The sequence below is a fragment of the Grampus griseus genome (assembly GCF_964374135.1).
Source record: "Grampus griseus genome assembly, chromosome: 14".
Taxonomy (NCBI): domain Eukaryota; kingdom Metazoa; phylum Chordata; class Mammalia; order Artiodactyla; family Delphinidae; genus Grampus; species Grampus griseus.
Genome location: NC_139008.1, coordinates 18,031,593 through 18,057,944, shown reverse-complemented (window position 1 = coordinate 18,057,944; position 26,352 = coordinate 18,031,593).

Genomic DNA, 26,352 nt, shown 5'->3' with positions numbered 1-26,352 from the left:
GGGGCCATATGTCTGCTCACGATTCAGACGTTAACATCAGCTCAGCCGCTTGCATGCTGCGCTAAATCTTAACGTGAACAGACTGAAAATCACTCAGTTGCTTTGCAGGAACCGCGGTTTAGTAAGATTAAGAGGAGTTGAGAACCCTCGTTACATCCGAGGTATTGATATGAAAAGCCCAGCATGTGCTTGAGAATTAGCGATGGAATTCTGAAATTAGCCAGTGTCGGACACAGAGTCCAATTCTCTGGCTTTGGCCACGTCAAGGCCAAATCTACTACTCTTAGAAGAAAAGCCAGTTGTCCTTCATATAGAAGACCTTGTTGTCCTTGGAGACTAGTTACAGAATCGCATCATTATTTATATTAGGAAGTTGTACCGAATGTCATATCTCCTCAAAGGAGAACAGCTGGCCTACGGACGTACAGCCTGGGCAGGCTGGGAGCCGAAGTCGGATACCACTCTGTTGATCTCAGTTGTAGGGGTCCTTGCTGTTGGCATGCTTTTGTGCACCCTTTCTCACTAAGGAAAGAAGGCAGGGCCATCTGTTACAGCCGTCAATCACGGTGACATCGTGCAGAGAAGCCGACGCAAGTCACCACCGTGCATTCTCCACCAAGGGAAGGGCTGTACTGAGGAAGGAGTGCATTGACACTGCACTCTGGAGCAACGTGGGGCAGGAATGCAAGGGCTGTCATTTCACAGGTGTGTGAGGAAGGATCTGCAAGCAGGAGGAAGATAAGACAGGTGGGTGTCTAAATGCACGTACATCTACATCTAGAAAGAGAGTGAAACCGAGGCATCCAGAATGAGGATTCCAATGGGGTCGTTTCAGGGGTCTGGGCATGGCTAAGGTACTGAAGAGAGAGAGAGCATAGAAAGGAAGTGAATGAGTGGCAGAGCCAGACGTACTCCATACGGGCAGAGCGGATGTATGAGTGGATGTATGTATGTGTGTGGGTATGTTTGTGTGCATGTGTGTGTGGATGTGCAACAGCGGTTGTGCACATGTGTGTTTTTTATTTGTGTGCGTGTATAATTGAGAGAAACATGTGAGAGCTATCTCTGAAATCTCCTTTCAGAGGTACCTGTGCACTTAAGGCAAAAAGGAATAGAGACGTTATTTCTGTCATTTTGGAGTTTAGGTCCATGTGGGCTTCCGGTGGTTGCTGGGAGTTGGGGGAGGGAAGAATCAGGGGACGGAAGAGAGAAAGAGTCAGACAGAGAAAGAGAAACTGAGTCTGAGAGAGATAGATGGAGAAGACAGAGAGGCAGAGAGACAGAGAGGTAGAGACAGGGGTGGGCACCGCCCAGCACAGAGGCTGCCAGCAGCTCTTAGCCCACCCCTATCACCCCGAGGATCTGTGCTCTCCAGGCGTGGTTTTAATCTCGCATGCTGTGATTACCCTGCCTATTTTATGGTATGTCAGTCCTCTACACGACTAGAAATTGCTTAGGAAAAGATCTCATTTTTTTTTTTTCTCAAACCGCTAGAACCAGCTCGTCTCTGTTTCTGCGTTCTCTCAGATACAGTCTCAGAGAGGTAGGTGGATTCTCTGTGGCCCATCTCACTTCTGCAGCCAGGTGGCCAGGCCTCCAGGTTACCCTGGGAAGGAGGGGAGTGAGAGGAGAGAGAGATTCCATTAGATCAGCCCCAGGTTGTTTAAGTGTGAAATGCAGAGAATAATAACAATACCTTTCTTGCCCTCACAGGTGACTCTGGAAGGGGAGAGTCAATCTCCAACAGTTTCCTGGAAGGCAGATTTTATAGAAGCTGTGGAGGAGGGGTGGGCCAGGGGGCTGACATGTTCAGAGATGCGGAGATATTTAGACTGGGGAGCCAGTGAATGTTTCAAGGAGACACAAGCCAAAAGCCTTGAGTGAAGGTGACTGGGCAGCCAAGTTGTGGGTTTGGTTGTTTCTTGGTCAGAAACTTCTTTCAGAGTTGAATTCCAATCAGAGCAACCTGTCTGGAAAATTGAACATCTGGTCCTGATGCTTTTAATATCATGTACCACAATTTGAGATTGACTTGAGAAGGACAGTGGCTTGGTGACAACAGAAACAGCTGCAAGAACGTGCACTGGGGGCCTCTTAAGACCCCAGCCCCAGATGGAAGCAAGTGCACCCAGCAAACGCTTATGGAGGGTTTACAATGTGCCCAGCACTGGGCTGGGCACTGGGGCACAGCAGGGAACACTGAGTCCTGCTCTCATGGAGACTAAAGGTAAGCGGGAAAAGATAGTTCAGAGTTGAGCCAATAATTAGATGATGGGGGTAGTGATAAGAGAGGTGTAGAAAATACAGCAATGGATTTGCTGCGTAATGATTTCCTGGGGACGTTATGGACATTCATTAGGAAAGGTCCATTGAGGAGACATTATTTGGCATGAAGTCTGAATGATGAGAAAGGAGATGTAGAAGCTTGAAGGTCACTGTAAGAGCAGAGGTTTATTTCTAACTGTAACCAGGAGCCATTGAAAGGTTTTAGTAGGGAAGTGATAGACCCCGGATGCCGGGTACAAAATGGATTGAAAAGACCAGAAGACAAAGGGACCAGTTAGGAGTCCAGTGCAGCTGTCCAGGCAACTGTTAATGGGTGATAGTAGTGGAGATGATAAACTGTGGTTGTCTCAGAATGGATACAATTAAAGAGACTAAAATAAGTGATGGCAAAAAAAGTAGAGCACCTGCGACGCTCATATACTGCTGGTGGGAGTATGAACTGATATAAAAGTTTAAAGAATTGCTTGACAGTATCTTCCAAAGCTCAAGATACCTCTATCCTAAGCCCCAGAAGTTGACTCCTGGGAATATGTCCAACAAGAATGGGTGCTCATGGCCACACACACACACGCACAAAATGTAAAAGAATGTATAACAGCTTTATTCATGGAAACCCCAAACTGGAAAACCAAATGTCCATCTGCAGGAAAATAGATAAGTAAATAAACCATTGGATCCCCCAGCAACGTGCAGGCAACTCACACAGATCATGGCGAGCAAAAGAAGTCTGTTGCAAAAGAGTATATACTATATGAGTCCATTAATGCGTAAGTCAAGAACAGGTGATAGGGTTCAGTATAGTGGTTACCTTAGAGGGATATTCACTGGAAAGGGACATGGGGGAGACTTCTCAGATGCTGGAAATGTATATCTTACAGATGGTAGCACGGGTGCATTCATGGGTAAAAATGAAAGGAGCATAATACTTATATACAATTTTGTGTGTGAGTTTTGTATAATTTTTTCATTCATATATAGATCAGCTCGGTGCTTTGTGACCACCTGGAGGGGTGGGATAGGGAGGGTGGGAGGGAGGGAGACACAAGAGGGAAGAGATATGGGAACATATGTATATGTATAACTGATTCACTTTGTTATAAAGCAGAAACTAACACACCATTGTAAAGCAATTATACTCCAATAAAGATGTAAAAAAAAAAAAGACATTCAATGAATTCTGAAAAAAAAAATGGAGTTTAATACTTATATGCAATTTTGAGTGTAAGTTATACCCAAATGATAAAGTTAACAGAAATGAGGACATGTTTTAGAGGTAGATCCAAAGATACAATAGAACCTGCTGATAGATTTGGTGTGTGGTGAGAATGAAACCAATGAGGCAAGTATTACTCTCGGGTTTCTGGCTTAAGCACTTGGATGGATGGTGTCACATATTGGAGCACTTGATATCCAGGTGGGCAAGGCATATACCTAAGGATCTTGGCCATCACTTGTCATTTATAGGTGAACAGTGGACTCTAAGGTCTAGAACCTTGGTTCATTCTCTTTATTTAGAGCATAAGGATCCAGCTTAAGACTGCAAAACTCTATGTGGAAGGCACAGCCTTGAGATGGAAGGAAACTGGATGGCTAAATTACAGCATATAAGACTGCTGGATCAATAGCTGATTGGATTATGATATGAGTAAGAAATATGCCATTGCCATAAGCCTATGAGCAACTGTTGCAGCAACTGGACTGAATTACCTTGACTAATACACCTGAGCTTGGAATATAAGTACAAAAGGGTGAGGCTGCCAAAGAGTATGTGCTGGGTCTCTAAGGTCTGGTTAGCTGTGAGGAGCCTGGGGTGGAGTCAGCCAATGGAGTGAAGACAGATGGAGCTGAGCCCATCTGATGGAAATACCAAGGAATGACTGGGCTTTAAAGCCTCTGCTTTTGGGAGAAGAGTCTGGGAGCTAGGCTGTGATTGTCTGTGGACATTGAGGAACACAGCTGTGGGAGTGCTGCAACTAGGAGATGCAGAGAAACTCGTTGATTCATCCATCCATCCACTCACCCATCCATCCATCCATCCATCCACCCATCCATCCATCCATCCACCCACCCATCCATCCATCCACTCATCCACCCATTTATTCATCCATTTACCCATCTACCCATTCATCCATCCATCCACCCATCCACTCACCCACCCATCCATCCATCCACCCATCCATCCACCCACCCATCCATTTATTCATCCATTTACCCATCTACCCATTCATCCATCCATCCACCCATCCACTCACCCACCCATCCATCCATCCACCCATCCATCCATCCACCCACACATCCATTTATTCATCCATTTACCCATCTACCCATTCATCCATCCATCCACCCATCCACTCACCCACCCATCCATCCATCCACCCATCCATCCATCCACCCACCCATCCATTTATTCATCCATTTACCCATCTACCCATTCATCCATCCATCCACCCATCCACTCACCCACCCATCCATCCATCCACCCATCCATCCATCCATCCATCCACCCATCCATCCAATACATTGTAGATGCATTGTAGATGCAGAGGACAAATTAACAGTCATGGGCCCTGCCTTCTTGGAGCTCAAAGTCTAGTGAGACGAGGAGTGGCTAACACCTTATTCTCAGGTCAACTCTTCAGAGAGAGGAATAGACACCTCGCTGCTTCCTTTACCCTGAGAACCCACCTTAGAGATTCTTTGGATACAGCTGGCCCAAGTTGCTCTAAGCAACTAGAGGAAGAAGCATGTTTAACCTCAGTGGGCAGGAGGAGGCTGCTGGAGCAGCTGTTAGCCTCAGGGGCTATTCCTGCCTGGGTTGTCCCCAGTCACCTTAAAGATAGTCCCTAATCACACCCCTAGAGGCAGATAACATTGTACAGCATGTGTAAGCTTGCTCTGCTTGTGAGAGATGCCTCTGCAATGTCCACCTGAACCCAGGTCAAGGAAGGGACAGCAATCCTCAGTGGAAGCAATTATTAGCTCATATGAAAACTGCTCCTAGAAAGATGAACAAATGGAAATGGTGACAGCCCTCTGGGCCAGGGTAGTTTTCTCTGAAGCCTTCCTTCCCTGAGCTGTCTGTGGATCAGTCTAACCAGTACTCACAGCCCTAGGGGTGAGAGTCACAGTCTCCCCATCCAACTTTGGCACCAGCTTGGTCTTCACTCCACTATAAATAATAATAGTAATGACAAATGATATTAATGATATTAATAAAAACCATTTATTGAGGTCCTTCTACCATCAGTCACTTTATATTATTTCCTTTAATCTCATACTTCAGCGATGGCCCAGTCTGAGCTGTCGGCACCACGGAGCACCAGGAATGAAGACATCCAAGTAATAATAGGATGACTTGAGTGCTTGCTACGTGTCAGATGCCATGGTAACGGCTTTACCTCGCCTGACTTTACAACGCACCTATTACTTATGTTTCATTAGCATCTCCATTGTGCAAAGAAACTGAGGTCTAGAAAGGGTAAGTGCTATACAAAAGGCCACACAGCCAAGGACATGGCAGAGCAGGTACTGAGCCCAGCAGCCTGGCTTCAGAGCCTATGCAGCTAAACACTCTGCTGTACTCCCAGGGCTGTGCTAGTCTAGAACTTTCTCCAGAAGCCAATGCCATTTTGTGCAGGAAGGCAGTGCTGTAGCAAGGCCTGGAATTCCACTAAGTGAAAGTCCACCCCGTGTAGGCAGGATGTTCTTCAGGGTTTCTGGAAGATGTCTGGGCTCTAGTTCTCTGCCTTTCTGGAAGACACCCTGACATGTTCACTTATAAAGTGAGCTTGTTGGTTCAAACCACCTCCCTTGCCTCCGCATCCTCCCAGGAGATACAACTGATTGGCAGCTGGGGCAGAGTAGACAGGTCTACTGGTCAGTCCAAGGAGGGCTGCCCATGACAGTGATATGAGCCTGATATAAATCCTGAGAAAGCTGGGCCTGGTGATTTTCCTTTCAGAAGACGAACACTACACGTTCATTTGCATTTTGCAACATGCAAAGCAAGTTCACATTCGTTGGCTCATTGAATTTGAACCTTAAAAAAATAAGCTCTGACAAGCAAGAAAAGCAGAAAGTATAATCCCCAACTCTGGTGGGAGATACTGTTTCCATATGACAGATGAAGAAGGTGAGCTTTGGTGAGCTGGGGTCCTTTGTGAGCTCAAGATGACGCAGCCACATAGCAGTGGACCCGCTCTAGCCCAAAATCTGTGCTGTGAACAGTCAGGCCCCCTGGATCCCAGCCATAGCCACCTTCCCATTGCCAGGCCCTGTCCACTACATCCATTTCCCACTGTGTCCTCGGGACTGTTGCCATACAAGGCACAAAGTGGGTCCTCAGTTATTGGTCATTGAATGGATGAGTGGGTGGGTGGGGGGATTTGCTACCTTGAGACACAACCATGACTTAGATGTGCCAACTGTGTGGCAGGACCACCCCCACACTCTAATTAGGATCCAGGAAAACTGAAAATTGTGCAGCTCTGAAGTTTGTACAGGTGGCCAGAAGTGTCAAAATGCATTGACCTCCCTGAAGTTGTCAAAATCCTCTCCTTCATTAATATTTATTTTTTTCTGAGGACCTGCTCTGCATTACCTAACACATAGACTACCTAATTAAATCCCCATTACAGCCATGGCAGACCCGTATAATCACCCCCATCTTATAGAAGAGAAAATCAAGGGCCAGAGAGGTTAAGTGACTTCCCAAATTTGTACTGTTATTTCGTGGCAGAGCTGAAATTCCAATTATGATCTGTCAGTTGCTAAAATCCACCTCCTAACCAGTACTGGTTCCCTGGCAAGGGTGGTCCTCTTGAGATTGTTCAGAAGAATCTGGGGGTGCTTACAGCTTCAAGGAGCTGGACCATACACAGCTCATCTCTCGTAAATAAACCCTTGCAACTTCTAGCAAATTCCACCTTCCCCCACCCCCAATAAAGGAACAAGCCAGCAGAGAGATCTTGCTTTGCCCGTCAAGAAGCTCTCGATTAGAAATCTAGTTAACAATTCATCTAAAAGAAGCAGAGTATTCCAAGCATATCCAGATTAATATTTATAGAGGGAATGCTTGCTTAGACCCAATTATTCTGAGGGCCTGGAAGCCGGTTACAAGTGGTGCATAGAGTGAAGAAAGGGAGTGAGGCTTCCAGGGGAAGCGGGCCCTGGGGACAATTGCCAGGACCCTGTTTGGTGCAAAGCACAGGGTGTCGATGGGGGCTGGGCATATTTGGTGGGGTGAACAGGTAACTCACCCCAGGCCCTTCTATTTACAGGTAGGCCCTGAACTTCACCAGAGCTTCAGCTGTTCTCTTTAGCACAGAATATGGGCAAAGCATGTCTTTGCAGGGTCACAAACCCATAGGCTTACAGGGGCTGTGCAGTAGGGTGAATTCACTGATGAGCCAGATGGGGGCTCAGGCAAACTGGAGACCAGGTTACCACCATGCCCCACCTCCAATCCATCCTGCCAGCGGGAATGGGGGCCCTGTCTGGTCAGCCAGATTTTTTTCTATAGAAAATTCAGATTTGAATATGAAATTCCCATAAAAACTAATTTACATTTTTAAATAGTGAGAGGGCCAACAAAACATGTCTGTATCATTTTGGGCCCACATGCTGCCTTGTCATAACCTCTGCCCTAGAGGCTGGAATCTGAGATTAGTTCCACTAGCTTTGATTAAGTCCTGCTGCATTTGCCTTATAGAATTCTCCCAGCTCTGCCTTGAAACCAGTCAAGGTGTGATGGTATTTCTCCAGGTTCTACAGGACTCGGCCCACTGCAAACTTGGGAACTAAAGTTCTTATTAGAAGTCCTAAACCACCACTGAGAGGAGTAAGAAATAGCTGTTATCTCCAAGACCTTAATGTCAACATCAGAACATTCTTTCTCCAGCCTCCTGGCCAGAAATGATGCTCATTTCTGGATCTCTGATCTCGAAATCTCACTTCTCCTATTCACCTTCCATGTAGCATCAATGAGATCTTTGGAAAATGCAAATCTGATGGTCTCATTCGTCTGCTCTCCGAAGAGTCCCCGTCGCCTTCCCGCAAAAGATGAGCCTCCTTAGAATCACAGTTAAGACCCTGTGTGATCTGACCATCACCTCTCTCTCCTGCCTCCATTCCCACCACCTTTAGCCTCACATTCTTTCATAGTTAGAGATCTTTGTTTGCAAGCAGCAGGAAGTGGGTCCCGTCCCACTCTCTGAAGCAGAGCAGGAACAATAGAGACTGCTGTCACCTGACTAGAAGCCACCACTGTCACATGCCTGGATCTCTGTTTCCCCACTTGCCCACTTCAGGCTGTTCTTAATATTTATATAATAGTCAGTGATCTTTTAAACCTTGAATTAGTCCATGTCTCTCCCCTGCTTATAATCCTCCAAGGGCTTTCGTTTCATTGAGAATAAAAATGAAATCTCTATCACGATTTGCAGCAAGAACGGACATTTACGGAGCACTTATATACCAGACACTTTTCTAAGCACTGGCTATGTATTAACAAGTCACAGCAACCTTTCAGGGTAGGTTCTATTATTAGCCCCATTTAGCGGACAGGGACACTGCAGGATAGAGAGGTCAAGTATTTGACTGATGGCACACGGCTGAAGGTGGTGAATTCAAGAGGGATGGGCTGGGCTTCCCTGGCGGCGCAGTGGTTGAGAGTCCGCCTGCCGATGCAGGGGACATGGGTTCGTGCCCCGGTCCGGGAAGATCCCACATGCCGCAGAGCGGCTGGGCCCGTGAGCCATGGCCGCTGAGCCTGCGAGTCCGGAGCCCGTGCTCCGCAACGGGAGAGGCCGCAGCAGTGAGAGGCCCGCGTAACGCAAAAAAAAAAAAAAAAAAAAAAAAGAGGGATAGACTGATTCCAGAGTCCATGGTCATCCTCTCCCACACCAAATGCTGCCCGTGATCTCCTGATGCCGTCCTTCTCATTCATTCTGCTCCAGTCTCACTACTGTCATTGCTGTTCTTCAAATGTGTCACTTTCATTCCAAAGGACCTCTTCTCCTGCTATTCCACCTGCCTGGAATTTCCCTCCATCAGAACTCTGTATGGCTTCTTACATCACCTCTACCAAGAAGTTTGCCATCCTAGCTAATGTAGCACCTCTCCTCCTGTGCCACGTTGCTCCCCTAAACTGCACCAGTTTTTCCAAAGTACTAAATCAACAGGAAGGCAGGAGGAAAGAGTTTGAAAAGAGCAGGGATGAGGGAGTTTTGGGAGGTTCTTGTAACAGGAGCTGATAGGATTGTTTCAGGTCACCGGGGTGAATCAACTCCCACAATTTTTCCATCCTTGATGCAAATTCCAAGGAGAGATAGATTCCAGGTGCCATACACTTGGCCATTTACGTCATTTTTGGCTAAGCGAGAGCAGGGCACCTTGATTGACAACCAGGGCAGTAGCTACTAGCCCAGCTGGTACCTTTGTGAAAATTTGAGGAAAATGCCCTTCTCTGAGGTAGGCACAGCCCTCTTCCATTGAGTATGGTTGGTGAACAGAACCAGGGCTTGATTTCAGCCTCGAGCTCAGCCTTGACCAGGCACCCTTGTGCCGTGCACAACACGTTCACCCATGTGTGGCTGCGTAGTTAGGATTGCCTACAGATGGGGAGAGGTAATTCCTCAAGATAGAATTGAGGACTGTCGCTAAAGAAGTGAGGGTCTCTGCTGACTGGCCAAAAAGATAAGTCTAATAATGTCTGCCAGCTCTTCTCAACCAGTGCATCTCAACTCAGATTGTATATTCAGAGTCATCTGATGGGCTTTACAGATATTCAAATTCTAAAATCCTATCCAAAACCAATAAATCAGTATCTCTGGAGGTGGCACCTGAGCAGCAGTATTTTTTTTTGCTGTACATGGGTCTCTCACTGTTGTGGCCTCTCCCGTTGTGGAGCACGGGCTCTGGACACGCAGGCTCAGCGGCCATGGCTCACGGGCCCAGCCGCTCCGCGGCATGTGGGATCTTCCCGGACCGGGGCGCGAACCCACGTCCCCTGCATTGGCAGGCAGATTCTTAACCACTGCGCCACCAGGGAAGCCCTGAGCGTCAGTATTTTAAAGCATTCTCAGTGCTTCCAATTTGCTGCCAGGGTTGAAAACCGCTGCTCTAAACTCCACCTCCCCCGAATGCTGTAGTTTCTCACCGAGACCTTAGCATGTATTGCTTCTATGCGCTGTTCCAACTGTCATCTTTGCCTAGGATGCTTATGAACAACACACACACACACACTTGCCTTTGCTGTGATAACTCCTGCTCAGATCCTCAAGGAAACATACCTGACCTCTACTCACCACACCCATGCTTCTTGATCACTGAGCATTCCAGAGCTCACTGGGTTTGTCAGCAGAACTCACTGTATGTTCATTCAACCAGACTGTGGGCTCCTAAAAAGAGGGACTGGGCCAGATTCATCATAGATCTACAGTCTAACCCTAGAGACCTAATCCTAACATCTGGGGGCTTCTGATGGTTGCCGTTCTGTCTCTTACTTCCTGCCAACGCCACATCCCAACTTGGACTGACTCAAGATTTTCGGTGTTCTGTTCGTACTTCATTTTCTTCAATCCAGAATCTACATTTCTACTTGATTCTGAAAATGTGTTACCCAGAAATCTTGACAGTTCAGACCCCGCCACGTTTTGGCCAGGGTTTTCCAGAGAAACAAAACCAAAAGAAGACATAGAAACGAGGAGATTTATTGCAGGAATTGGCTCATGTGATTGTGGAGGACAGGAAGGCCCATGACCAGCTGTCTGCAAGCTGAAGGACCAGGAAAGCTGGAGGTGTCATTCAGTCTGAGTCCAAAGACCAGAGAATTAGGAGCACCGATGTCCAAGGCAGGAGAAGATGGATGTCCCAGTTCAAGACAAAAAAGATCACATTCGCTCGCACACCCTCACCTTTTTGTTCTATCCGGCCCACGGTGGATTGCATGATGCCTACCTGCATTAGTGAGGGTGATTGTCTTTCCTCATCTACTGATTCAAATGCTAATCTCCACTGGAAACACCCCCATAGACACACCCAAAAGTAATGTTTTACCGTTTATCTGATCATCCCTTCACCGAGTCAAGTTAACACATAAAACTATCACATCCTGGATATTATTCTGGCCTGCATTGAACTGTTTTTGTTTGTTTGTTTTTTGTTTTCTTTTGCTCTTTGGACTTTGGAAAGTAAATTTGAGCCAGTGCCTCTTCCTGCTTGCAGTAAAGACATCCACCCACTTAGTCTCAGTTAAATCACTTCGTCACCTCTTCACTCCCTTTTCTTCTCCAGATTTTTTCAGCTTTCCCTGCAGCCTAAGTTATACCCTTAAAGAAAAAAGCTCTGACGTTCTCCCTGCCTTTCATCCCCTCAAGGCTCAAGGACTTCTGCTATCTCCCAGCCTCACCCGGCCTTCTCTGAGAAAAGCAGCCAGGACTTGAATTAGCAAGATAGTCCCAAGAAAGGATTTTGACTGATCTGTGCACGCCGTTTTTCCTTGATGTGCTGGAGACAGATGAAGGAAGGATTGCATAGAGAGCTCCCGTCTCTGCTCAGTGTCAGCAGCTGCTCTTAAGTCAACAGAGTAATGGTGTGTGTCTGGGCTGAAGAGAACAGAGGTTGCTTAAATTGTTTTCCATCCCCTCTGAAACCAATAAGTGCTACTCCCCCGCTTGGCACAATTGAGTTCCTGAACGGTGCCCCAGTGGGGTGTCCAATCAAATCTTAACCCTGTCAAATGCTGACTCTGTGAACTTCCAGGAACAGGCATGAGGCCAAGGGAGGAGAGCTTGGGGATCCTGTTCCATTTGGCCTGTGCAGGGGGCCACGGCAATCCACTGTTCTCAGTCTCTGGGAGAAAGAGCATCGGCACCAGCAAATATCTGGGTCTTAGAGATGCCTTCTGGAAGGTTTAAATGGCCATGAGTGATAGTACATGCCAGCAGACAGTTGCCAGAAGGCATGGGGTTGATGAAAGAATGGAAGGAGGGGTGGATGGATTTTTTTAAATCCCCAAATCATTACTGAGGGCTATTCTACCCTAGAGCGATACCAATGAATAAGACAGAAAAGATCTCCACACTCAAGGGGCTGACATTATAGACGATCTCTCTCCAACTTACTCCAGAAAAGCAAACATCTTGAAAGATGAAGAAGAGCTTTCAAGAGATACCAGAGGACAAAATAAATCCCTTCAGGATGCTCGGAGGTCCTGAAGACTCCATGCTTTCTTTCAGACTACATGCTCTGGTCTAACAAAATTGCCCGGAGGCAGACCAGTTCTGTGGATAGGAGGCCACCATGCGGGCGCCAAGAGAAGCTTTCACTTGTCTTCTGTCTCCAGCTGTTCACACCAGTCCATGGGCTCTGTGATCTCACATTCACTCAAGATGGCCTCTTTCACCTGGGAGGTGTCCCAGAAGCAGCACGCCTCTGACTCAAATCCAAGGTGCTAGATGTTATGAGGCAGCAGCTAAGGTCTCAGACTCTAAAATCTGGTTTTGGATTCCAGCTCTGCTACTGACTCGTGCATGACCTTGGGCAGGTCCCATACTCTCTGAGTCTCAATTTTTTCGACTAAAAAATGAAGATGTCATTCCCAATCTCCCAGTTTATCACACTACTATATATAAAGTAGATAACTAGTAAGGGCCTACTGTATAGCACAGGGAACTCTACTCAGTACTTTGTAACAACCTATATGGGAAAAGAATCTTAAAAAGAGTGGATATATGTATATGTGTAACAGATTAACTTTGCTGTATACTTGAAGCTAACATAACACTGTAAATCAACTATACGGCAATAAAAATGTTTTAAAAATGAATATAATATGAATACTAATTCTTCAGAGTTGAGGTAAGGACTCAGTGAGATAATTCGGGTGAGAAGTAAATAAAAATTATTTTAGTATTACTATTTTAATTACTATTTTAATTTCTATTTTAATTACTATTTTAATTTCTATTTTAATTACTAAAGTAATTTTAAGTGTTTTAAAATTTTAAAATTTTAAACTGCACAGATTTTAAGTGTTCAGTCTGATGTCAACCATGTAACCACCACCCAAACAACACAGAGAACATTTTCACATACTAGAAATTTCCCTCATGCCCCTTTTCCAGTGTTCCCTCTGCAAGAGGCAATCACTTTTTGACATTTGTCATCATAGATAAGTTTTATCTGTCTTGGAAAGCCATAGAAATAAAATCATAAAATAAGTTTTGAGTGTTCCTCAATATAATTTTTTTTGAGATTTGTGAATGTTGGGCTATATCCATGTGTGTGTACCTGTTGTTGATTCCGTTTTACTGCTGAGTAGTTTTTTTTTTTTTTGCAGTACGTGGGCCTCTCACTGTTGTGGCCTCTCCCGTTGCAGAGCACAGGCTCCGGATACGCAGGCTCCAGACGCGCAGGCTCAGCGGCCATGGCTCATGGGCCCAGCCTCTCCACGGCATGTGGGATCTTCCTGGACCGGGACACGAACTCATGTCCCCTGCATCGGCAGGCGGACTCTCAACCACTGCGCCACCAGGGAAGCCCACTGCTCAGTAGTTTTCAAGTGTAGTGACTTTCCCACAATCTGCTTCCCCATTCAGTCTGCCTAGTGTGGTTGCACTGTTTTATACCCCAGCAGCAAGGTGGAACACCAGTTGCTCATGCCTTTGCCAACATTTGCTGCTCTCATTCTTTCTGACTTTTAACTCCCTGTTTTATTAGTATTTGGTGCTCTATGTGCTCATCTTAGCACTGTTATGGTCCTAGGCAGATGCCACCTTTGCAGAATATTTATTGTGGAGCCCAAGTACTTTCACTTCTTTCATCCGCTTCAGTTGTTTCAGGACCTTCAAAATTGGAGGAATTAAAGTCATTCTGAAGTTGATGGTTTCAACACAAGTTACCAGCTTACTTTTATCTGTGAATGGTTCCTCTCAAAAGCCATACCTGCAGGATGAAAGCATCACTAGCTCCTAAGCCAGCCCTTCTACGAGAAGGTACTCCAGACTGGGGCTTGGAGCTGATATGTCACCAAATCCACCTAGAATCCTGTGATGAGCCACTGGTGAAGAACTCTTGACTCAATGTGTCTTGAATCCATTCCCTCCATAGATCTGATAACAGTGTCCCAATTTTCCTTTTTTTTTTTTTTTAAGAAAATAGGACATTTTTATTACCATTGAAATGCATGTTGAAAAGAATCTTTATTTCAATAACTTGACACTTAAAGGCATAATAAAGGTGCAGTTCTATTATCAGTAGTTATTGATGAGAAACACAAAAGCATATGAATCCAAAATACCTGCTTTATCAATCTCAACAAAGCAGTTTCAATGTGGGAGTTGTTTGGCTACTATAGAGATTATCATTTTTTTTTGAATTTTATTTATTTTTTTAATATACAGCAGGTTCTTACTAGTAATCTATTTTTAATATATTAGCATGTATATGTCAATCTCAATCTCCCAATTCATCCCACTTCCTCCCCCTTTTCCCCCCTTGGCGACCATACATTTGTTCTCTACATCTGTGTCTCTATTTCTGCCTTACAAACCGGTTTATCCGTACCATTTTTCCAGATTCCACATATATGCGTTAATATATGATATTTGTTTTTCTCTTTCTGACTTACTTCATTCTGTATGACAGTCTCTAGATCCATCCACATCTCAACAAATGACCCAATTTCGTTCCTTTTTATGGCTGAGTAATATTCCATTGTATCTATGTACCACATCTTCTTTATCCATTCATGTCGATGGGCACTTAGGTTGCTTCCATGACCTGGCTATTGTAAATAGTGCTGCAATGAACATTGGGGTGCATGTGTCTTTTTGAATTATGGTTTTCTCTGGGTATAGGCCCAGTAGTGGGATTGCTGGATCATATGGTAATTCTATTTTTAAGGAACCTCCATACTGTTCTCCATAGTGGCTGTATCAATTTACATTCCCACCAACAGTGCAAGAGGGTTCCCTTTTCTCCACACCCTCTCCAGCATTTGTTGTTTGTAGATTTTCTGATGATGCCCATTCTAACTGGTGTGAGGTGATACCTCATTGTAGTTTTGATTTGCATTTCTCTAATACTTAGTGATGTTGAGCAGCTTTTCATGTGCCTCTTGGCCATCTGTATGTCTTCTTTGGAGAAATGGCTATTTAGGTCTTCTGCCCATTTCTTGACTAATGATGAGCACATTTTCATGTGCTTATTTGCTATTCGTATATCTTCTTTGGTGAAGTGTATGTCAAATATTTTGCCCATTACTTTGCTAGGTTGATTGTTTTCTTAGTATGGAATTATAAGAGTTCTTTATATAGTCTAGATGCAAGTTTTTTGTCAAATATATTTTTTGAAAATATTCCCTCTCAGTTTGTGGTTTGCCTTTTGATTCCTGTCTTTTAAAGAATAACATTTAAAAATTTTAATAAAATCTAATTTATTGATATTGCTTCTTTCATCATTTCTGGGTTTTGTGTGTGTCTCTGTGTGTTTTATTAAAGAAATATTTGCCAAAATTAAGGTCACTGAGATTTTCTCCTGTGTTTTCTTCTAGAAGTATTATATTTTAGCTCTTACATTTAGATCCATAATTAATTATGCATAAATTTTGTATGTGAGGCAAGTATTGAGGTTCTTTTTTATTTATTATGTATTTTTTAATAGCTAACCAATTATTATTGACAAGATTATTGTTTCTTCCAGTGAATTGCCTCAGCATCATGAAAGTCAGTTGAACATTACATATGAATGTATGGGTCTATGATTCTCTATTCTGTTCCACTGACATTTTATATATATATATATATATATATATATATATATATATTTTTTTTTTTTACAAGAATGCTACACTGTGTTGATTTCTCTAACTTCGTGATAAGTCTTGAAATCAGATAGTATATAAGTTCTCTAACTCTGTTCCTCAAAATTGTTTTGGTTATTCTAAATTCTTTGAATTTCCATATCAATTTTAGAATCAGCTTATCAATGACTACAAGAAAATAGCTTGCTGGGATTTTGATTAGAGTTTGAGTAAAGTAAGCATCTTTAAAATATTGGGTTTTCAGACATATAAACACTGTATATTTCTCCATTTTTTAGGTCTTTTTTGATCTATTTTGTCAATTAAAAAATTATTTTTAGTGTACAGGCTTTATACATCTTTTAGCAAAATTAACCCTATGTATTTCATTTTTAAAAACTTTCTAGTTGTTCACTGCTTATATAGAGAAATACAATTGAACTTGTGACCTGTACCTTGCACAACAGGACTTTGAACCTGTCTATTTGTCTGTGCCCTCCATTGGTCTCCAATTCTCATTTTGCTCAATTATTCGGTTGAGCATTTGAGTATTTCTTATTACTTGCCTTAGTCTCAGCCCCCTTACTGGTCCCATGCATGGTGTTCTTTGTCCTGTTTTTCATGTCCTCATCATGAAAGCCAAGCTCATCCTAAGCTCATCACTGGGAACTTGCTCTGACACTCAATTATATCTGCCTAGGTGTTGACTCTTACCCAAGAGAATTCCTACCCAAGATATTTACCTTGCACTTTCAGGAGGGAGCAGCTCAGCTGGCATAGATAAGTTGGTTTAACTCAACCTTTGTCCATTCCCTGATCATTCATCCATTCTTTAGATATGTGTAGCACAGCAGTTTTTAAACCTGGTTCCCAGAATATCCCAACTAGAATGCATAGTTTGTGATGCTCTGGATCTTGCCAGAATAAAGGAACATTGGAAGCATTCATTCCTCCACATTCTCTATGGCAATGATTATGGGGAGGGCTTCCTAGTGTAGTGTGAATTATAGAAGCAACAAATCAAAGATCATTCAATACTAAAAATATACAGTTAGAAATGAAAGTGGGAGGAGGAGAGGCCCATTCACAATAGTCATAAAAACTATAAAATACCTATGAATAAATTTAGCAAGCATGGCGCTTATCTGAATAAAACTATAAAATTTTATTGAAGAACATAAAGTATGATCTGAATTAATGGAAAGACATAGCATGCTCCTGAATGGGATGACTTTGTACCATAAAATATCCACCCTTTCCAAATTAATAAAACTATTTACGGAAATTGCTATCAGAATTCCCATGTTTTATTTTTTTCTTTCTTTATGCTTTGATTATTTTTCAGAGGAATGGGACAAAATAAGTTCACTAAAAAAATTTTGTGCTTTTTTTTAAAAAGAAGAATGGAGGAGAAGGAATTATGCTATCACCTATATAAAAACATACTCTAAAGATTCTCTAATCAAAACTGTATTGGCATAATAATAGATATTGTAGTAGAAAGTAATAGAGAATACAGAATAGATCCTGGTATATAAATAAATTTAATATCTGACATAGATGATATTTTAATTAAATGTGAAGATAAAGGTCCATTTAATAAAAGCTTCTGGCATAACAGGTCATCCATGTAGGAAGCTACAGAACTTAATCCCTACTATACACAATGTATAGAAATAAATTCCAGCTGGACAAAAGATGTAAAATTCATAAAATATGAATACACACTTAAGGAAAATATTTGTAAGACCTCAGGTTGAAGGAAATTTTCTTAAATAAGAGAGAACATTCAAAAACCACTACTGAAAAAAATAAATGAAGGAGAAAGATATTATAAAATCAAAGGACAAGCAATAGATTGGGAAAAATATAAATTTGAAGCATTGCAAATAAAAGTTAATGTTTATATACAGGTGATTCAGAAATGTTTAGATAAAAAACAAGCATCTCAAAATACAAAATATCAAGGCCAAATGATATCAATAGAGTCATATTAAAGATAGGGATAGGTGCTCGATGACCCCCAAGTCTCCATAGTTGAACATAATACAGGTTTCTGTATCAGTTCCATGAAGACTAGAATGGATCTTTCTGTGCATTAAGTGGCCATCCATGTGGTTATTACAGGACCAGCCTCCTTCCATCTTGTAGCTGTGTCCTTCTCTAGGGCCCGAGTCCTCTGCATTAGGTTGACAGTTGGGGGAAAAAGAATGAAGGATCACACATGGGAGGATTTGGAGGAACAAACCTGGGAGTGAAGAAAGACATTACTTCCTATCACATTCCATTGGTCAGAACTCAGTCACATGACCATACTGAACTGCAAGGAAGGCTGGGAAGTGTAGTCTCTTTGTGTGCTCCAGAAAAAGAGGAAGTAGGGTTCAATGATCAGCTGGAAGACTCTGCCACAATTTGGCAATTCACAAGAACAGAAATTAGTGGCCAATAAACATGTGATAAGATCCTTGCATGTATAAGTATTTAAAAGTGTTAACACACAAGTATGGCAAAGATATGAGGAGAAGGGATTCTTTCATGTGTTTCTGTTATAAATAAGAAATGCTACAGTCTATCTGGGAAGCTGTCTGGCAATGCCTGTTACACTTTCTAAAAAATCACATGTAGCCTCCAGCCCAGAAAGCCCACTTCACGAAATTCATTCAAATTATCTATTGAGCCAAACACCTTGTTAGGTATAGTGGTGACCCAGACAAGTACAATAGACACAATGTATACTTACAAGCAATTTGCAGTCTAATGTGATGTTAGGTGTGAGTAAATGAGCAAATGTAATAGTGTGATAAATGCTTTAATGGGAAAATTTCAGAAGGGGGCAGTGGGGGATCAATATCTATGCTCGAGTTCAAAAACAATAAACACCTAGATATGTGACCTTGACCACAGTACATAGAAACTTCTAGACTCAGTTTCCCCATCTTTAATAGTGCCAAAACCCCTCTAACTTACAGGGTTGATGTAAGGATTGAATGAAGTAGTAAATATAAATTGTTCCTGTAAAATCGTAGGATATTGGTAAAATAAGGTACATTTGACTTTCTCTCCTTGAATTGCTTCCCTGTGCCCTTTCTTCAAATATTAGGCAGGCTGCAAGGGTTGGAGAGGAAGCATTTTTCCCAAGCTTGCATCCACTTCACCTCTCGGGTTTCACCCTCTGGAGAGTAAATGAGGTAACTTCTGTTATTGAACAGTATTTATTTTATTAACCATTTTTTAATTTAAGTATGGTTAATTTACACTGTTGTGTTATTTTCAGGTGTACAGCAAAGTAATTCAGTTTTACTATGTGTGTGTGTGTGTGTGTGTGTGTGTGTGTGTGTTCTGTTTTGGATTCTTTTCCATCATAGGTTATTATAAGATACTGAATATAGTTCCCTGTGCTATACAGTAGGTCCTTGTTGTTTAGCTGTTTTATATGTAGTAGTGTGTATTTGTTAATATCAAACTCCTAATTTATTGTTATTGAACAGTATTAACCAAGACGTGTCTGAATAGACCCAGTGTGCTTTTAGTGATACAGAATACCTTCATGCCTGGACCCTTGAAAATGCCCAGAGCTGTTCTCAGGTACCTGTATTGTGTTTATCATCAGTGAAGTCCAGCAACTCACTCACAGCCACATCTAAAGATCTCCAAGATCATACCTGTAATCACTTTTGTTTATTGTCCTACTTTTATTTGTACATTAAAATTTTTTAATGGCAGAGATTGTTTATTAAGAATGGTAGTAGAAATCTGTTTTTACAATATCCATATCCTCCCCTTCTTGTGACACTATCCTGGTTTTATTCTGACAAGCCACTCTCCCCAACTCACTCATCCTGTGGTTTTAATGGGAATGACCACACCCCCAGGTACAGGGATGGTGGACATATGACGAAGGCCTGGCGAGTCAGGGCATTTAATCCACAAGGAAGCACTGGTTGGCTGAGAGCCAACAGACATCAGCTTCTGGACTTCTGCTGGTCCTCTTACAAAAGAGAAGGATTCTGTTTACTAGGGTCTTCTGTAGCTTCAGGGTCCACCATGTAAGGAGAAGCATATCTAGGATTTTATGTGAAATCTCCCAATGTTTTAACATTTGCAACTAATTCAATGTTAGAAAGAAACACTGTAGAGTCCAAACAAAACGTATTTACAGGATGATTGCAACCAGTGGGTGGTGGCTTTGTAAACTCTGGCATAAACGTTTCAGCAAGGCATGCCTCCAGATCAGCCCTTGAACTATTCATCCAAAGTGGCCTGAGTAGCGCAAATAGAGAGGATGGCTGAGCATTTTATCCTGCTATCCTCATAAGATGAGTAAATTGTAATAGTTTTCTTTCTATTCATTCAACAACAAAAGCCACCGTGTTTACAACATCAGGTTTATAGTTAAATACACCAGATTTGTATCCTTTCTCAGCTGCTTACTAGCTTTGTGATGGTGTTAACAACAGTATCTACCTCCTAATGTTGTTTGAAGAGTTGGGTGGGATGATTGGTCCTCAGAACTGCTTGGTAAACTCTTTCAAGGGAAAGGATCACTGCAGAAACAAGAAAGGTTCCCCAATCACCCATGATCTAGGCCAGGGGTTCTCCGACCCCCAGGTCGTGGACGGGTACCCATCTGTGGCCTCTTAGGAACTGGGCTGCACAGCAGGAGGTGGGTGGTGGGCAAGCGAGCGAAGCTTCATCTGCTGCTCCCCATTGCTCCCCATTGCTCCCCATTGCTCCCCATTGCTTGCATTTCCGCCTGAACCATCCCCCATTGCTTTCATCACCACATGAACCATCCCCCCTCACCCATCCATGGAAAAATTGTCTTCCACCAAACCAGTTCCTGGTGCCAAAAATGTTGGGGATCGCTGATCTAGGTCATTGTAGCAGATCCTCTGATAACTTTTTCCTGGAAGCAGCTCCCAAATCTCTGCCCCCTTCTCAACTAGTGTTATCTCTTCTTCCTTATGTGTCTTCTGCACAGACAAGAATTGAAACAATCTCTCTCTTTCCATGGAACAGCTGTTGGAAAAAAAGAGCTCAACGTGTCCTATCTTTAGGGTTACTGGGGTTTAGATTTACATGGTTTTCTTTCTTTTTTTTGGTACCTCTTTAAGAACACTATCTCCTTTCTCTCCCCTCTCTTTTTTTTACCTCTCCATTTATATGTTGATCTTTTACTCCTCATTTCTCTTTCACTTCTCTCTCCCCCACATCCTTGCTTTACACATTCCTTCCCTCCACATCTCGCCCTTTCTTTCTTACTATTTTTACATCTGTAAAGTAAGAAAAAATAACTGTATCATCATCATGACTGTTTTAAGGTGTAGAAAAATATATTTAAAAATCCTAACTTTGCCCAGATGTAGTAGGCTCTTAGTCAATGGAAGATACTCTTCTTCCTTTTCCCATTCCTTTGAAAGTGTCGTCTTGTTTCCTTGCGCTTGTTTGCTTACTTAGACAGCTCCTTGGCATCCGCCCTCTGCCTTCCACCCCCACCTTTTGGCCGTCAGGTTTGTATCAGCACCTTCTTTACCCCCGCAGCTCAGTGAGCCAGCTGCCTTCATTCCAACCACTAACAGCACTTCCTTGGCTTTTCATTGTTCTTCCTTCATTTGAGATGCACAATGGTAACTTGTTATATTGTTAAGATGATTGACTACACAGCACAAGAGAAAAGAGTCGCATTTCATGAACTTCAGAAAATTTCTCAATAAAGCATATTTTCTCTATGTACATTTTAATTATCTTTGCCAAAGGACTAATTTAGATGCTAGAAGCAGGATTGCTTGGAAGTCATCAGGTAGAGTTTGGCTGACACCTAAATTTCTCTCCAAGGTGCTGAAACTTGAACCCACAGGGTGTCTTGTCTTAGTTTCCTTGGAGAGGGTGGACAGGATATACTCATTCACAGACATGTTTGACAGACAAGGCTGAAATAGCATCTCACTTTGAAATTTTTGAATTATTTTGCCTGGAATTCATACCTTACTCCTATAATGTCATTTCTTGGCTCAGGAATCCTTAATGATTCTTTCCTACTGCAACAATTTCTTACAGTGCTGTCTTTGTGTCAACGTGAGGTTCTGGCAAAGAGCATGGCTTCTGGAGTCATGCCCCCTCCATCACTAACTAGCTATGTGATCTTGAGATTACTTAACCTCCTTGTGCCTCTGAAAAATGAGAGTGAGTGGGAATAATAACATACCTACTCCATAGGTTTTGTAAGATTTAAACAAATTAATGTATGTAAAAATGCTTAGCAAAATCCCTGTTATACATTAACTTCCATATAAGAGTTAGCCAATAAAATCTTTCAAGACCAAATAATAGGAAAACAATTTATCTCTTCACTTTAGGTAGAATAGCATAGTGGAATTCACTTAGAACTCAATAGCTTTGATGAACACCATCCACTATGTGCCAAACATTGTGCTAAGTATCACACATGTGTACCTACGGCAACCTTATGGGGTAGATGTAATTATCATCTTCATGTTGCGGGTGAGGAAATAAGACACTGAAATCTCACAATGTTACTTCAGATCATTTCGCTCTAAGCATTTTATTGAGAAGTTTGCTTTTAGGTGCAAGTGAAAAAATATAACTAAGACATTTTTATGCAAAGAAGTGGAGGATTTATTGCTCTGGTAACTAAAAAGTCCAAAGCAGGAATTTCTAGTTTCAGGCACAGCCGAACCAGGTGATTAAGTGATACTGTCTGGAATTTGTCTTTATTATCTCTTGGCCCCCATTTTTTCTCTGTTGGTCTTATACTGAAGTAGGTTCTCTCCATGTGGTGGTAAAAAAGAAAAAACCCATTTATTCTCTCCTTTTTAATTTCTTAGTCTCTTGTGTAGTGTCTTCTTTATTCATGTGCTTATATCTAAAGCTGTTTTTCTGTACAGTTATTTTACCTGTAGCTGAGCCTATTTTATTCTTGTGATTTCTATTTAATTAATTAATTTTATAATAATGTTGTTTTGGGTCTCAATTTGTTTCCTGAAGTCTGCAATAGCCCTTTCATCTCATTCTGTTTTCTATTATCTTCACATTGAGCTTTCATATTATTGAAATCTTCTTTTAATTAGTTTTTTTGTATAGCGTGAAGTACTCCTCATGCAATTCTGTGAGCTATGTTTTCTTTCCAACAGGTCTCTTCACCTGTCTTTTGTGAACCATATCGCATGTTTCTCTATTTCTTGTCTTTTAATTACATTAGTAGATTTTCAGTGTTGCAACGTTTTTATAAGCCTCTTGTTCATACTAACCCTGGGTGCTCTTTCCATGCCTATTATCTGAAGTATATATATGAGTGAATTTGCTTTGCCCTTTTGGTCCTTATCTGAAAATTGCTTATCTTTCTGATGAGTAAGAGCTTGAGTCTGGGCATTGCTTACATGCACTTTTATATATACATACTAAGAAGAATGTGAGGTAGGACAGGGAGAAGACTTTGCTATAGAAATTATTAGATCACCAAGGTTCTCGCTCTCTCTTTCTCTCTCTCTCTCTTTCCCACCCCTTCCATTTCTATGTCAGTGTCTCTCTCATTAATGCGCAAGATCTAAGTTTTCTCCCCTTAGTTGAAGGTATATTTTAATGCCATGAGAAAATTAATTCACACTTTGGATATTATGCCTAATTAGGTCTGGGGGGGCTGAAAAAAAAAAAAAGGTAAAACTTAATGGTTCCACCGGTCTCAGCAAAAAGAATTCTCTGGTAAGTAGCCAAGATTGAAAGCTGTTCTATAACTCTTAATGGGCAGCTCCTCAGGCCATATCTCCTTAACCTAGGAAGTATTGATAAGCATTTTATTGACTTCCCCTCTCCCCGCCACCAACACCCAGTCCTACTTTAGTGAATTCAAGCTGGGTAAGGCTGCTGCTCTTTGACAGAATATTCTGTTTCTTTTCCTCATTCTCATTTTTTAAGGTTTTAAGTTGGATCCCTTTCATTATAAAGTTGCTGCTAGCAATTTTTGTGGCTTTTACCATTTTTATTAATTTCATGAGTATTGGGGGGAATGTAGATGTGTAATTCAACCTGAGCACGCCACCTTTGCCCAGAAGCCCCATTAACTCCCTTAGGAAACTGATGTCTTAAGAGTTTGTAGTTCTGTAAAATACTCAGTAATTTAGTAACAGAGATAAGACTTAGCATCTGTTCTTTTATTTCCAGTTCTAGTGTGCTTTTCCTGTTGCCCACATTCCCTCGACGGATATTTTCCACTTCTACTGGGAACTGAAACAGAGAAAATGGCTTAAGCCACAGCATAAGGAAAGGAAAGCTCAATTAAATGACAAGGCTCCTTAATATTTTTAATGCATTCATAGATTCATTCATTCAGGTACATGTTATTAAATTGAGCTTCTCCAACAAACCAAACACTCTGCTGGGTGTTAAGATACAAGGAGATGAGGGGAGCAAGGAAGACAAGATAGACAAGACCCTTGTTCCTATGGAGCTCCAGGCTAATGAGGGAGACAGATGATAAACAAGAAGATGCATGAAGAGGATACATTTCAATAAGTTCTACAAAGACACCAAGCGAGGTGACAGAGAATAACCGGGGTTGAGAGGGACAAGAATGCTACTTTACATAATGGAGACAGAGAAGATATTTATGGGGATTGGTTATATTCTGAGAATTGAAGGATGAGAGAGGGACATTCTTGTGAAAAGTGGAAGGGAGAAATGATTCAAAATGCTGAGGCAGAAAACGTTTTGGAGACCGGGAGGATTGGAATGGAGACCAAGGTGGCTGAAGTGTAGAGATTACAGGGGTGGATGGCGAGAGATGATGTCAGAGTAGTGGGTGCAGGGCAGATTGAGCACAGTGAATGCATCAAAGGGTTTGACCGATTGTCAAGTCATCAAGTGGCTTCCTGAGGAAGCCCTCGGGTCGTGAAAATTTTAAAAGAGGGAAGTTTAGATGCTAGAGGTAGTGGCCCTGGTGCTAATTGACTGTTATATTCTCTCTCAGAGGTGACAACTTCACAGCACTAAGTAAACAGAGCTCCATGTATTTATATGGTGTAAAGAGCTCAGAGATGAAAGGTGCTAGAGGAAGCCAAGCCTGTGGCTATTCTAACATTTCAAGATGCCTGCCCAAGACTGTAATAGATTCCTCTGGCATTTTCTGCTTTCTGTCTGAACTTTGGGTAAGAATCATTTTTTTATTTCCCCAGTTACATCTCACTTGCCTGTGTCTTCTCACTTTGTAGGATGGATGTATAGGTTAATTCCGCATCTGTAACTTCAGAAAGGCTGCCAACCTCTTTGACTATTTGTCTTAGCTGTTGTGTGATAGAATGTCACTTCTCTCCACTCACCCTTTGAAAACAGCCTATTTAAAGAAAGATGATTTGGGGTTAGAGTCAATAAAATCAGGTGGTGAGCAATTCTTCAGCGTGTTTGGTCCTCATCAGATTGGCTGGGTGCCTAGAGAGCCATTTTTGATGACAAATGTCTCCTTGCCATGCAAGCCTGGGAGATGCTCTGTGGATGAGCATGCAAAAGGCTTGGGGTGCCTTAAAGATGCACCCAAATGAAAACCAAATCTGGACTGTAAAGCCTTTTTTAAAAGCTCTCGTGGGGACTCTCTTGGGAGGCTCACTTGGAGACAACGTGGGCTCCATCCAAAGCAAGCTGTGTCTCTTTAGGCAAATAAATCAACATTTTGAGCCTCAATTTACCCATCTATAAATTGGAATAAATATTTCTACCATTCAGTGTTATTTGGAGACTTAAGTAAGATATACGGAAGAAACCGACACAGTGTGTTTACATCCTTGTAGCCTCCCCATCCCTCCTGTCATTCACCTTCATTCTGCCCTCCTTTCTGTCTTTACCAGTCATGTGTATCAGATTCTGTGGTCTCAATAGAGAGTTGGGTGCAGTTGTTAGAACATAAACTCCGGAGCCAGAGCACTTGGGCTTGAGCCCTGGTTCTGCCATTTTACTTGCTCTTCAACCTTGTGCAAATCACTTAAACTCTTTGTGTTTTCATTTAGCTACCCATTAAGTGATGACAATATCTCACAGGGTTGTTGTGACGATTAAATCAGACATTATGGAAAGCGTTCGGGATCATGCCTGGCTAGTGGTTTGTGCTTTATAAGTGTTAGTATTATTATTGTTATTGTGTTGTTATTATTATTATATTCTTCTTCTAGTTCATCTTTCTGGAAGTCAGAGTTATTGCCAGAAGCATTTGTCCGTTGGTCCATCTCAGAGTAAACAGAGAAAAGCCACTGGCATTA